This window comes from Pan paniscus, chromosome 3 (genome assembly GCF_029289425.2).
Source record: "Pan paniscus chromosome 3, NHGRI_mPanPan1-v2.0_pri, whole genome shotgun sequence".
NCBI lineage: Eukaryota > Metazoa > Chordata > Mammalia > Primates > Hominidae > Pan > Pan paniscus.
The window spans coordinates 2,107,356-2,122,029 of NC_073252.2; positions in this window are offsets into that span (position 1 = coordinate 2,107,356).

The window sequence follows — 14,674 nt, forward strand, 5'->3', positions numbered from 1 at the left end:
AGTCCTGGCGGAGGAAGGGGTATGGGATGGGCTGGGGGGCGGCTGGCACCTCCTGTAGGTGGCCCGGCCCTCAGAGGGTGCCTGAGCTGGGCAAATGGCCCAGGGCACCAAGGAATGGGCCCCAACCTAGGGGGCTGGAGTTGTGTTTGGTGGGGTTTGGGGTGTAAGAATGGGAATTGGGGGTTTTACATGCTCCTGCAGGCTCTGTGTGGAGTTGGGGTACCCGGTGACACACCCTGGCGGCTGTGGGAGGACAGACTCAGAGGCCCCAGGCCCGGACTGGGCAACGGTATGGTGGCAGGTCCCTGTGTGTCCTCAAAAGCTGGGTACATCCCCACGTGCCCCTTCCTAGGGTTTCTGCTTGGACTCAGACCCAGGGACCACCCTTAGTCCAGGGAAGTAACCCACCTGGTGCATCTGAGCTCCACAGTGTGTGAGCTGGAATGGGGACCCCCATGAGCTGCCTTCCAGGGTGGGAGGCTAGAGCTTCACCTCTCTTCCTGGGACCCTCCAACTCCACAAGGCTGGAGCTCAGGGGGACACGTGCCCCAGGAGGTTTCTCCCAGCCCTGCCTGGGTCAGACCCCCTGAGAGCTCTGTGCTACCCCCAGCCTGGGCCTGAGGATGCCTTAGGGGTGGGCCCAGCATCCCACCCCAGCCTCTTCCACCAAGGGGGTCGGGGTACCCAGAAACCTTGAGTGCCGCCCTGAGCTCCTTCTGCTCCAGCCCCCATCCTGGGCTCCTGATGGCTGGAGTGGGGCCCTTGGGAGGGTGAGGGCTGCTCTTCACAGATGGGCCTGGCCCAGCTCTTCTGGGAGATAGCAGGCCATGGGTGGGGCTCCCCAGGCAGGTCGTAGCCCAGGCAGGGACCATGTAGGAGCTATCCATCATCCTTCCCCCCAGGGCAGAAAGGGCCAGAAAGAATCTGAGCTGGCAGCCCGAAAAGGGGGCTGGCCAGATCCAGGAGGACTGCCTGGAAGAGGGGGCTAAGGAAAAGGAATGCAGAGGTGGCTGGGCCTGATGGGAGCTGGGCTGGCCAGCTGCTGGATTGGCCACTCCAGTCCTGCCTGGCCAAGCCCCCAGGGCAGCACTGACTCCTGGCCATTCTGGGGACAACAATAGCCGGCATTTAAATTCCAATTGAGTCGGCCAGAGTGGCCGCGGGCGTGAGAACGGGAGCCCCCACCCCCAGCCAGAGCCCCGCCCGCCACATTCCTGCCTCCCCGGAGATGGCCGTGGCCAGGGCCGTCGCCAGGGGGCCGGGAATGCAGCGCTCAATGGCTTGGGACAAGGGCCCATTGAGCAGTGACGGCCAGGATTGAGCCGTCAGCGCCCCCCACTCGGGACCCCTCCTCTGTCCCTGCCCCTCCCCCCAGCGTTACTGGTGTCAGCTGCTCCAGGGACCCTGCTGATACCCTCCTGGGCTGGGCCCTGAGCAAGTGTGGGCCTGGGGTCCATCTGACTGGCCGCTGGCCTCCACCTCACGTGCCCTCGCCACCTGGCAGCAAAGGGGCCTCCCGCCTCACGCCTTTCTTCTGCCTGAAGCCCCTGGGGATTCCCAATGTCCACCGGCATCAGAGGCCATGCTTCTCCAGCCACAGGGCCAGCTGCCCGCCACCTCCCTTGCACTGCTTGGTCCTCCCCTGGCCCGGCCCTGTTCTGTGGCACCCAAGAGGCCTTGCCTGGCCATCGCCCACCCTTGCCAGCCCCAGACGAAGGGACCCTTTTCCCTGCTCTGTCCAGCGTCTGTCTCGAGCCTGGCACTCAGGGACACCTACCGTATTTGAGGGGTCCAGGTTTTCATGCAGCGTGGCCCCCAGGACTTCAGGGCATGGTGACCTCAAGCCAGCCTGTTGGAAGCAAGGGTGAAGGAGGCGTGGCAGTGGCCCCTTGCCCTGACCCTGCTCGAGCCCCGTGGTCGGAGGCCCATGCCAAGAGGCCAGCCCAGGCCCCAGAGCCTGCATCCCACCTCGTGCCTGGGTCTCCCTCTCTCCTCAGCTCTGTGATGCCTGCCTCAAACCAGGGCCCATCAGTGTCCTTCCCCCACCCAGACAGGGTCCCGCCAGCCCCGAGCGTGGCCAGCCCAGCATGCTTTGCTCAGTCCTCGCACTGTGTCTGGGCACACTCAGGGCAGGAGCGTGTCAGGAGGACCAGGGAGCCTGGCCTGGGATGGGGCAGTCCCCGGGCTGGCGGGTGACAGGAGGCACAAAGGCCTCAGCTGCTGGGGCCTCACTTGGGAGAGAGCTTGGAGCTGGGGGAGGCTGGCACCATGCCCAGGGGACAGGTGTTGAGGGGCCCACCTGAACATCTCCTTCCACGCTGCCTGGGAAAGGAGCTCTTGCCCCCATCCCCTGACCACCTGGATGGAGGGTTCCCTGGCGTGGGGAGAAGGGGGCATCCATGGCTGTAATGGGCGGTCTGCCAGGCCTGCCACCTCCCCTGGCGAGTGGCAGGATCCCCAGACAGGCCCAGCGATGGGCCGAGGGGCAGGTCCTGGGCTTCCGAGTGCTCCCAGGGAATGGGGGCCGGGGCTCCAGGCAGCATCAGCCCCTGGGCTCAGCCTGACCACCCTCATGCTCAGGACCTGGCCCAAGTGCTGCTCGGAGACCCCTGGGGCAGGGCCCCATGCAGGGCTGACGCACCAGCCTCCCTGCACAAAGTGCCCAAGGGCCCCACCTCCAGCCTGGGCCACCATGTGGCCTTCGAGGGCAGGGCCATGGCCTATGGCCCAGATGAGCCTCCAGGGCTGGGAGCAGCCCTAGACACCCAGGAGGTGCTCGCTGGGCGGCTGGGATTGAATGAATTAGTGAAGAGCTAAGGGCCAACGCCTGATTCACAAGAGTCCTGTGAGGGCTGGTGGCCTGCAGCACAGGCCTCTGAGGTCCCCAAGCCTGACCCTCGCTGCCCTGCGATTCGGGAAACACAGGCCTGGAGCAGGGCCCTCTGCTGGCCTCAGTCTCCACACCTCATCGGCTGGGTTGGGGGTGGGGCAGGGCCCATGGCCAGGCCCCAGGGTCAAGGACAGCTACAGGAGGTTCCTCTGGGAACTGCCTGCCCCTCGGGGGCCCAGCTGGCCTCGGTCCTGCTCTGGTCCAGGCCCAGGTCCTGCCCTGGGAGCTCACGTGCCCCGAGGGGCTGCCCACCTTTCAGCCTCCTCCCCAAACCCATGGGGTCATCTGATGCCTCCAGGCCTTTCTGGAGGCTCTGCCTGTGGTCAGGAGGCCCACACCTGGTGGGTAGGATTTGAGAGTAGATGGGGAGGGCTGAATAGCCCTGAGGGGTGAGGTAGGCCTGTGGGGAGAGGATGCGGAAAGGAAGTGTACACCAGCAGGTCTGGGGAGCGAGGTGGTCAGAGAGGTTGTTGGGAAGCCCTAGCTGTGCTGAGCTGGCCAGAAGCTCAGGAGCTGTAAGAGTCCCGAGCAGGTGGAAGGCTGAGGTGGAAGAATTGCTTGAACCTGGGAGGCGGAGGTTGCAGTGAGCCAAGGTTGTAGCACTGTACTCCAGCCTGGTCAACAGAGTGAGACTCCTTCTCAAAAAAAAGAGTCCCGCGCAGGAAGGGGACTGAGCCAACCCAGGTTTCCATGGGCCCTAGACGGTCTGGGAGAAGGGACTAAGGAACAGGTGTCATGGTGAGGCTGTGAGAGGGTGCTCAGATGTCCCGTGTGGGCGACAGGGCCTGGACCTCAAGTGCGCTTTGAAAAAAACACAGCTCCAGCAGCGCCGTGAGCAGGGCTGGACCCACCACAGCCTCCCCTCATTCCCTGGGGCCTGGGCTGTGCCAGCTCCTCCAGGCCCAAGTGGCCCTGCTCAGTGTCTCTCAGCTCTGGGGTCCCTTGGCAGGCGTGGTGTCCAGCCCAGAGCCGGTTATGAGCCCATCGTGGCTCTGCCCTCTCCACTGCTCCAAGACACATCTGCAGGGTGGGGGCCAGAGTCTCAGCCCTGGGAGGGGGAACATGGGCACAGATGCCAAGGGTGGGGGCCGAGCCCTCTGTCAGCCCACAGAATCCCGCTGCATTGCTCTCTGCTGAGCATGGGGCACCTTCTTTCTCTCTTTGCCCTGCCTGCCGGGCAGCTCAGACCAAGCCAAGGGCCCAAGGGCGGTAATTCTCTCTCCCCAGGTTCTGCAGTGTTTTTATTTTCTGGGCCTAAATAAATCTGATGTATAGGGCCAGGGGTGGTGGCTCACACCTGTAACCCCAGCACTTTGGGAGGCCGAGGAGGGTGGATCACGAGGTCAAGAGATCAAGACCATCCTGGCTAACATGGTGAAACCCCATCTCTGCTAAAAATACAAAAAATTAGCCGGGCGTGGTGGCGGGCGCCTGTAGCTACTCAGGAGGCTGAGGCAGGAGAATGGCGTGAACTTGGGAGGCAGAGCTTGCAGTGAGCCGAGATCGTGCCACTGCATTCCATCCTGGGCAACAGTGAGAGACTCCATCTTAAAAAAAAAATTACAATAAATAAATCTGATGTATAAAAGCTGTGTCTTCTCAGAAGCTTAAAGCTCCAGCTGGGCATGGTGGCTCATGCCTATAATCCCAGCACTCTGGGAGGCCAAGATGGGCAGACTGCTTGAGCTCAGGAGTTCGAGGCCAGCCCAGGCAACATAGCAAAACCTCGTCTCTAAAAAAAATACAAAAATTGGCTGGGCGCAGTGGCTCACGCCTGTAATCCCAGCACTTTGGGAGGCTGAGCTGGGCGGATCACAAGGTCAGGAAATCGAGACCATCCTGGCTAACACGGTGAAACCCCATCTCTACTAAAAATACAAAAAATTAGCCGGGCCTGGTGGCGGGTGCCTGTAGTCCCAGCTACTCGGGAGGCTGAGGCAGGAGAATGGCATGAACCCAGGAGGTGGAGCTGGCAGTGAGCCGAGATGCACTCCAGCCTGGGCGACAGAGCGAGACTCCGCCTCAAAAAAAAAAAAAAAAAAAAAAAAAAAACCAAACAAACAAACAAACAAAAAATTAGCTGGGTGTGGTGGTGCTCGCTTGTAGTTCCAGCTACTTGGGAGGCTGAGGAGGAAGGATGGCTTGAGCCTCAGAGGCGGAGGCTGCAGTGAGCCGAGATCGCGCCACTGCACTCCAGCCTGGGCGATATAGCCAGACCCTGTCTCGAGAAAAAAGTAAAAAAAGAAAAAAAACAGGAAGCATAAAGCTCCACTGTGCCGAAGTTGTGCAGGGTACACGTCTCTCTGTTCCCAGCCCTGAGGCCTGGATAGCATGACCCAGCCACCCTACCCCAGTGCAGACCTAGCCCCAGCAGAGCCACCACCCGGACCTGCAGCCCCGGGCTGGACTGGGGGTGGGGCAGCCCTGAGCTGGGCCCATGCTGTTCACAGGAACCAGCTGTCTGCTGTTCGACTGGAGTCCTGTCTCTCACAGAGTCCCCGGTCAAGCCTGGGTGCCCTCTACTGCCCGTGAGCCACACAGCAGGTCCGGGGGCTTCCTGCCGCCTCTCCTGAGCATGCAGCCCCACAGGTGTGCCCGCCTGGGCAGCTGCTCCAGGGTCTGGGGGCAGCCCGAGGCGACGCCCAAGCAATAGCGGCCCAGCGCCTTCCAGAAGTCTCCAGACACTGAGGCCTCTCCTTGCAGGCCTGGTCGCAGCTTTATTGCCCCCACTCTATGGATGGCTGCATGGGTGAGCCCACGGCCATGCAGGGAGCCCGGTCCTCCGGGCTGGGACCGGCCTTGAGATGGGATGCATGGCCAGGAGGCGGGCGATGGCCGAGGTGAGGGGCTCGGGGAGGGGGCTGGTCATGGCATTCAGAGCCAGGTTATGATGGGGCCTGGCCATTGACGACAGACGGGGTGATGACAGCGGGGCCCCAGGATGGAGCCTGCAGCCCACGACATTCAGAGCAGAGCACTGGGGGATGCAGGAAAGGGGGCCAGAGGACCTGCTGGGTCTTTCTGGGTGTATGGTGCCGGCAGGTGTCCAGCGCCTCCAGCCCCTTGTCTGAGAGCAATGGAGACAGGTGGGGGGGGCGGTGCAGGGCGTCTGGGTAGAACCTGAACAGAGAGGCCCTGGGGAACAGGCTGGCTGTCGAGTCTCCACCTGCCCAAGCCAATTTCTGGCACTACCAGTTCTGTGAGCTCCACAGTAGCAAGCAGTGGGGTCCTATAAGCTCTCTGGGCGGAGTGCCATGTCTGCACCCCTCACGGGCCTGCATGCACAAGCCGTGCAACTTGAGTCCAGGGCATCCTTAGGAGAGGGTGTGTGGGGCCGCTCTGGGGGTCCTGCCATGCTGTGGTGGGGTCACAATGTCAACGTTGCAGCAGGGGGAGGTCTGGGCACAGGATCATTTTGTCTCGGGGGAGCTAAGGGTCTTCCGGCAGTAAGGGGTGGGTGGGCAGGGGCAGGGATGGGGGTGGGATGGGGGTCTCTTTGAGACTCACCATCCCCTGGTTTTGGAGATTTGCCCATCCCCCTGCTCTTCAGTGGGGTGGATCCGGGAGGACCGCAGAGCCAGCAGCAGCTGGTGGACCGACCCTGCCCAGCAGGTGCACAGATTGCCCCAAGGCAGGGCTGGAAGCCCAGGCAAGCCCAGGCCTCTGTGGGGCCAGGGAGGAAGTGGGGAATGAAGAAACTCTGTGGAGGGAGGTGCCTGCCCTTGGACCCTTGGCTTGGTCTGAGCTTCCTGGCAGCCAGGGCAAAGAGAGAAAGAAGGTGCCCCATGCTCAGGAGAGAGTGGTGCAGCAGGGTTCTGTGGGCAGATGGCTCGGCCTCCACCCTTGGCACCCAGGATGGGGATCACCTGCAGCCCGTCCCTCTCTTCAGTCCCTGCCCTCCAGGAACCAGGTTAGAGGCTGGGCAGGGGTATGGGGCCCAGGGCTTCAGTCCTGAGGTGCCCGTGACAGTGTCCTGCAGTTCCTGCACCGCCAGGAGGATGAGCCTCGAGGGCTAATGAGCCCCACACGGCCGGGCCAGCCTCAAGGCCAAGGCACAGCTCTTGCGGAACCCTGGCAGCTTCTCTGAGGCAGCCATGCGGAAGATGGGGGTGTGTCCTGGTGCAGCAAGCTGGGGGTTGCTTGGGAGGCAGGACGAGCTTGACCCAAGGGAGGGTGCTTGATGGGCAGTCCTGAGGTGCTCAGCCAGGAAGCGACTATGCTTGATTTGCTGTGCACCCAGGGCAGGGGCTGTCCTCCCGAAGCTGAGCTTCTTCACCTGTTTTCTGACTCACTTATCTCCCCGAGCCCCGGAGATACAAGGATCACAGGCAGGGGCCTTCTCCTGAGCTGGCCAGAGCTGGGCAGGACACTTGGGGCACGCAGCTTTTGTGGGCTAGCCTGGAAACTCGGCTATCCTGGACACCACACTGGCAACAGGTTGTCTGGAGCCAGGTCGGGGCATGTGGGGCCTGAGCCAAGGCTGTCAGCTGAAGCCTCTGACATTACTTGTGTCCCTAGGACAATCACACGTGAGAGCACATGCACACGTGACCATGTGAGCACACAGGCACGGGTTCGGGCCCCAGGCTGTGCTGCCACCTGAAGCCCCTGCCCTGGCTGTGGACGCCCATTTGGCTGGGCACAGAAAGGCGGCGGCCTTGGCACAGGGAGCCTGCCCAGCCTTGCTCTGACCCAGTTTTCCATGCCCAGGCAGGCGGGCGGCACTGGTGTAGGGGCTCCCAGAGCTTCTCTTTGGCAACACCAATCCCCTGGGCCCAAAGCAGCTCCACAGGGGCACCTGGATGGCTCCATGTGCCCTGGGCATGTCCTCTGAGAGGGTGGGTGCCCCCCTGGGATGTGGCCACCCAGCCCCAGCGGTTTCACACCCTAGAACCAGTGCCACGCCCCTGCCTTCTGCCTGTGGTCCCTAGGCACACAGCTGCTGCTGCCTGAATGCGCTCTGCCTGCCCTGCCTTCTGCCTCCAGATGAACGGACCTGTCATCCAGGGAGCGATCCCTGTGGCCCTCCACTCTAGACCTGCAGGCTGATTCCTTGCCCACTCCTGGGGGTCAGTCATGGCCTGGCAGTAGACCAGATCCTTGAGGGGTGAATCTGGGGATAAGCCTCAGAGCCACAGGGCCTGGGCAGGCCTCAGAAGGCATCCCAGAGAAGGGAGGGTGGAAGGTCCCCATGGGCAGGGAGGCGCAGGGAGCAAAGGCTGCTGGGAGCGGGGAGGGGAGCTGGGCGGGCGGAAGGGCGGCCGTGGGAAGCCAGCCCTGGCCTGGCTGGCCTGATAAGCTGCCCCTTTGATCCGCACTGAGGCAACACAGACCCCCATCCTGAGATAACCCCGGGCCTGGGACCCAAGGCTCTGGCCAACCCGCCCTCCTGAGTGTGCGCTGCCCGGCCCCTCCAGCCCTGGGTGGACCCCGGCCCTGACAGTGACTGGTCCTTGCTCAGCTGCAAGCTGGGTGGGTGCAGTCTGAGCCCAGGCCTGGCGGGCACTCCATGTGCCCCCACCCCAGGACCTGCTGGTCCTCACCCTGCCATCAAAGCCTCCCCAGCCCCAACCTCTGTGTCCAGCTCTCTGTCCCCTTTGGTTGGGAAGGGGCACCTCCCCCGCCCCCCAGTTCCCATCCCCTTCGCTGTGCCCCTGGGAGGCCCCTGAGGCCCTCACTCCCCAGCTGGGGCTCAGCAGGTTTGAGGCCCTTTGGGCAGCCCTGTCTGACCAGAGCTATAGTGTGGCACAGGTGTGGGCACAGGTGTGGCATAGGCGTGGGCACCAGCTATGTGTGGCTTGGGTGCACACTGCGTGGGCACCTTCTCCCGGGCGCCTGCCTCTGCCTGGCGCCGGTCAGCACCCCCATGCCCTCAGTCCCTCCCCTGCCCAGGTCAGTGGACAATGAAGCTGTCAGCAGACTGGGGCCGGGGGAGGCAGGCAGGCGTGGCGGGGAAGGGAGGCCTCAGGAGGCGAAGATGTCTCTATTAGGGGCTGCAGACCTTGCTTCCACTGTCCTGCCCAGCCCTGGGGCCTCCGAGAGCTGGAGGCAGAGGTGGCCCCAAGCTTGGGGCAGAAAGGGTCGTCTTGTCCATCAGGCCCCCAGTCAGCCTTGGGACTGGGTCCCTGGAAAGGCAGGCCCATAGATGGAGGAGCCCAGAGCGCGGGGCTGGCCACAGGTGGTCAGGGAGGGTGGAAGCGTGGCTGGGAGCTGCACAGGGATGAGGTGTCGATGGCGCTGACATCCCAGCCCTGCCAGCCTCCTAAGGCACCCACGGCCCACATCTCCCTGCTGAGCGGAAGCATTGGGGGACGCTCTACCCAGTGCCTGAGCAGACCCTCAGCCAACGGCTGTTAGAATATACCTCTTGTGAGGTGCTTCACGACACCCAACTGTAAAATGGGGCAACCCTGTGGCTTCAACAGACACCCCTTCCCAGTGCCTGCGGCTGAGATGGAGTGGCAGGAGGGCTTCTGTGGGAGCAGGTGGCAGGAAGCATAAGGGCTGGGGGACCTGCAGAAGCTCCGTACCCCCAGGAGGCTGGGGCCAGAGCAGGCTTCTTGCAGGGGCACTGGTTTCGGCCCTCACCCTGACTGCCCTGCCGGATCCGGGCAGACGAGGCCCCACACACACTGCAGCAAGGGGCCCAAGACGCCAGCCAGGCCCTCACCTTGGCAAGAGGTGGCTTCTGTTTCTGACAGGTCAACAGCTGGGCTAGGGGAGGTCTCCAGGGACCAGCCACGCCCCACTTCCTGAGGGCTGGAGAGGGCTGGGGAGGGTGGCCCAGGTCTGCGATCATCAGGGCCTGGCCAGGGCCTTCTCTCCCAGATTCCCCCAGAGCTGGAGTCCCCAGAGCCACGCCCCTTCCCTGGCATGCCCTGGCGCCCGGGCCATCTCCTCCTGGGCACTTGCGGAGGTTGCCCCTGCTCTCCCCACTGCCCTCTCAGCAGGCGTGAATAGAGTCCCTCATAGCTTGGGAGACTGAGGCCCCCAGCAGGTGCCTCTTACCCAAGACCTTGGAACTGGGCGAGGTCCTCCGGGCCCACCAGGACCCGCCTCAGACATCAGGCTTTGCACTTGTAGCCCGGAGCCTCCCGACCCCACTCCCAGGCCAAGGGCCTCTGGCCGCAGCCTCCGCCATCATCTGCCAGCTTCTGGGGCTGAGCATCAGGGCCCTGTGCCCCTGCTGAACGTGCCGGGTGGAGGCCTGGCTGAAGGCTGCACCTGGAGGCAGGGCTCCTGAGGAGGCCGCCCAGGGGGTCAGAGCCAAACAGCTGCCTCCTCTAGTCAGCCCCATGCAGCCTTACGGGCGCAGCGCCCTGCAGTGGCTGGGGGTGGGGCCGGGTGGGGCAGGGCTGCCCTCCCTCATGCCGCTGGGCACCTGGCCTGGGGCAGGGGGCTCTGGCCCACTCTCGGGTCTCCCTAAATACTGTGGCGAACACCCCACCCTTCCCAAGCTCAGCTGAAACCTCCCTGGGGCAGGGCTGTCAGATCAGGCCACTGAGCGCCTCCTGCTGCCTGTGGCTCTGTGCCTCAGTTTCCCCACCTGTCAAGTGGGTGTTGGTGATGTGGCTGGCATGAAGTTTCTGTCAGGAGCCACCAGCACTCCGCACCTTGCCATCCACAGGTTCTCAGCCACACAGGGTGTGGGGTTGCCCCAAGCCAACCCATTTGTGGGGGTGGGGCCATCCCCACACCCCGGCTGGGCTGGACGGGATCTCCAGCCTCTCGTGGGCAGCTGCCTGCTGGGCCCAGTTGGCCACTCTGGACTCTTGGGCCCTGGCCGGAAGCACGACTGAGGTTGTCCATGGTTTGGGGACAGGCAGGCAGAGGGTGGCCAGGCGAGGCCCTGAGAAGGGGCTCTGGCCGAGGCTGGCCAGGTGACACCCGGAGTGGCGGGCAGGGCTGAGAGGAAGGGGCATCCTGAAGAGGGCGGAGGCCGCGGAGGGAGGAGGGTGTGACGTGGGGTTGGACCGGCGGCCCCGAGGCCTGGATTCCTAATTCAGCCGGAGCCTGTGGAGTCGGGGCTTGTTTATTCTTGGCAGGAAGGCTGGTGCTGGGGGGGCAGAAGTGGGGAGTGAAGCCTTTTCAAAAAATAATAATAATAAAAACGCTCATTTAGAAGGCTCCCAAGGCGTGCTGAACTCCAAAAGGGTCTTGGAAAAAATGCTGAGAGGGTTTAAGTGTAAATGGACCCAAAACACCATAATTAAATTTCCTTTAAATTTACCAGAGTTTGGGGTCAAAGAAAAAATAAAACTTAGGGAAAATACACTTGAGGTTTCAGGCAAATGCCAAGTGCTTAGGAAAATAGATTCTGAGCTGCTCAGCGGCTACCGGCCTGGCCCCCGCCATCCTGGGAGCTGCCCAGCCTTAACCCCTCCCTGGCCAGCCCTCCACTGCCCGCCCCACCCACCCCTGTGGGGGACCCCACCACCACCTCCTGCTGCTTCTGCACGGTTCGAGCCGCCCTCCTGTGCCAGACTCCAGGCAGGGAGCTGGGCCTCCCCCACTCCCAGGCTGGGGCAGGAGCCCAGGGGGAGCCTGAACGTTCACCCCCGCCCCCATCTCTACACCTCTCTCTTGTGTCTGCAGACAGCTCTGGTTTCCTTTCTTTGCTCATCTGGGAGCAGCCACATTTTCCAAACCAAAGTCAGAACTTGAGGTCTAGTGGTCTGAGTGAACCAAACGGCAAAAAGGCCAGAATGTTTGAACTGGGACTGTCCCGGCATATCCAAGACGACAGGCTCCCAGCAGCTCATGACTCATGGTGTTACCCTTTTTCCTCAGCCTGCCAGGAAGCTCAGAGCTAAAATTAAGGGTCTTGCTAGCTGCGTTGGCTTAGGGATTTTGGAATATTTTTTCTTCTTCTTCACGTTCTTTAAAATTTCATTTCTGTTATAATGAGCAAATCAAGGTTTGTTTTTTTATTTTAATACTTTTCAAATTTTGTGAGAATAAATTTAAAAGGCAAAGTCAGGCATGGTGGCACATGCCTGTATTTGGGAGGCTGAGACGGGAAGATTGTTTGAGCCCAGGAGTTCAAGACCAGCCTGGACAGCATAGTAAGACCCTGTCTCAAAAATAAAATAGAAGGCAGAAACTACCCATAAACTATAATAGCTATAGCCCCACTAACAGCCCAGCCCAGTTCAGCAGGGCTACCCAGGGGCCCTTCTTCCTCCATCCCATGGTGGCCTGCCCTGATCCCTGGCACCCAACCCTGTGCCCTGCCAGTGTGGAAGGGCACTAGTGGTTCCTGGGGAAGGTGGTAGGAGATGGGGAGCTCCGAGGGGAGATCGCATGGCTCCCAGGGGGTCCCATGGGCATAAGGGACTTGATACCCACTCCGGACCTCTGTGTCCCCTGTCCTTCCACTCAGCCTCATGGCAGGGCCGAGGGAAGCTCCCCGCAGCAGCCCCAGCCCTAGGCCAGGTTCTGATCCCAGAGGGGAGCTGGGCAGGAGGCTCTCTCTGGCAGCTCGCCTGCCCTGGGTTCCAGGTCTCCAAGCCTCGGCCTCCCTGCCCACCTCCCTGTCGGGAAAGGCGGCAGCTGCCTGCCCGGAGTGCTGTGGGGAACAGGCGGTGTGGATCTGAGACTGTGCTGGGAACATCCTCTCTGCCGAAGGTGCCTCTGCCATTTTCCGAGTACCTGTAAGGGAGGCACAGGAGAGGCGGGTGTGAGCGGGGCCACGGGCAACCTGCGGAGGCCCTGCACCCAGGATGGGCCTCCCTCCCAGGCACCCTCTGCCACTCACCCACACAGGCCCCAGCAAGCCAGGCCGCCCAGCTCTGAGTCACCGCCAGGGCTGGGCTGGGCCGGGCCATCAGCCGCACGCGCCGCTTGTCTCGGCCCCTGCCTCCCGCACTCACCTTCAGGGGGGACCCCTGGGTGTGGGCCTCAGGAGGTGGGTGGGGGTGCAGGGGGAGTGGGTAGGGAGGTGTAAACCGGAGTCCAGCAGATGGGAAGTTCCTGTCCGGCCGGCACCTGCTTGGAGCCTCCTGCACATGCGGACCCTCAACAGGCTCCCCCAGTCCTCGCCTGCCCTCCCTGCCCCAAAGGCCCCAGAAGGGCCTACCTCATCAGGTGCCACGAGGATGAAGCCAGGTAATATTGCAAAGGGTCTGTGGAAACGCTTGAGCAAGGGCACTGTGATGAAATCGTGGCTACTGACAGCTAATGTGCAGAGTCACCGAAATTCAGGAGTCAAGCAGCCGGCCTGGCCTCACCTCAGTGTCGGGGGAATGCCACCTGCACCTGTGGGCTTGGAAGTGATCCATTTGAACAATACAATTATTCAGACAATAAGTAAACCGAGCTTTCAGGCAAGACCTCCCGTGGCCCTGACAGTCCTGGGGCAGAGTGGGCAACAACTCCTTGCTGGTGGCCGTGGCGGCACTAGGACCCTTTTGAAACCAATTTGGCAAAATTAGCGGCACCACGGAAATGCTCCTGCCCTTTGACCTAACTGCTCCCAGACAGTGCCACTGGAGAAGCCATTCAGAATGTGGAGGGCGCCAGAGGAGGCAGCTGCCACGCGGTGCGTAGTGGGCAGAACGGCGGCCCCCAAAAGACATGGTCATGTCCTCACCCCTTGCAGCCTGTGAACGTGACCGTATTTGGGAAAGGATCTTTGCAAATGTAATTAAGGTGAGAATCTTGAGATGGGGGATCCTCTTGGATTATCCAAGTGGGCCCTATATCCAACGACAAGTGTCCCTATAAGAGATGGAAGAGAAGATGGCAGAGTGGGAAGCAGAGGCTGGAGCAATGAGGCTGCGAGCCAAGGGACTTGGAGCCCTGGGACACTTGGAGGCCCCAGGAGCTGGAAAAGGCAGGAAAGATCTTCCCTGGAGCCTTCAGAGGCAGTGCAGCCCTGCCTACACCTTGATTCCAGACATCTGCTCTTCCAGACTATGAGAAAGTAAATTTAAGTCAATTAGTGTGCAGTAATTTGTGAGGGCAACCTAGAAATACAAGATGCTACTGAACTAAGGAATCCCCGGCTGCTACTGGAGGGAGAGGTGGTGGGCCTGGGCCAGGGCTGCGGGGACAAAGGGAGGGAGTGGGTTGTGAAAGTGCCTGGTCCCCAGTCCCTTCTCCTGCCAGCTCTGCTCACTGGTCAAACCCACCCAGAAGCTGGAGAGCAAGGGACCCTGAGAGATAGGGTCTGTAGGATTGGGCTTTCAAGGACAAATGGGAGAGGGGCTGGGGAAGGGACACATGGGGAACAGACCCCTACTGGGCATTTCTGCCAAGGAGAGGATCCTGGTGAGGAAGAAAGCAGAAAGCTATGTGTTCACAGATGCACGGATGCTTCCCTCCCAGAGACCCGTGGCCGTGGGTGCAGAGGGAGTCAGTCCTTCTTGGAGGTACTGGGAAAGGAGCCTACAGCTCCACTGAGCCCTTCTGCCTACAGGAGGGGCCCCACTCAGCAGCTGTTCCCTGAGGGAGACCTGTCCACGCGTGAGCTCCTTCCCACAGTCCCATCCAGTCCCCCAGGGGAAGGGGCAAGACGGTCAGGTCAGGACCCACACGCATGCTGGTGCTTTCAGAACCTGATGACTTAGTTGGTTAAGAAAGCTCACACCTGCAATCCCAGCACTTTGGGAGGCTGAGGCAGGTGGATCAGTTGAGGTCAGGAGTTCAAGACCAGCCTGGCCAACATTGTGAAGCCCCGTCTCTACTAACAATACAAAAATTAGCCAAGTGTGGTGGTGCACACCTGTAATCCTAGCTACTTGGGAGGCTGAGACAGGAGAATCACTTCAATCAGGGAGGCAG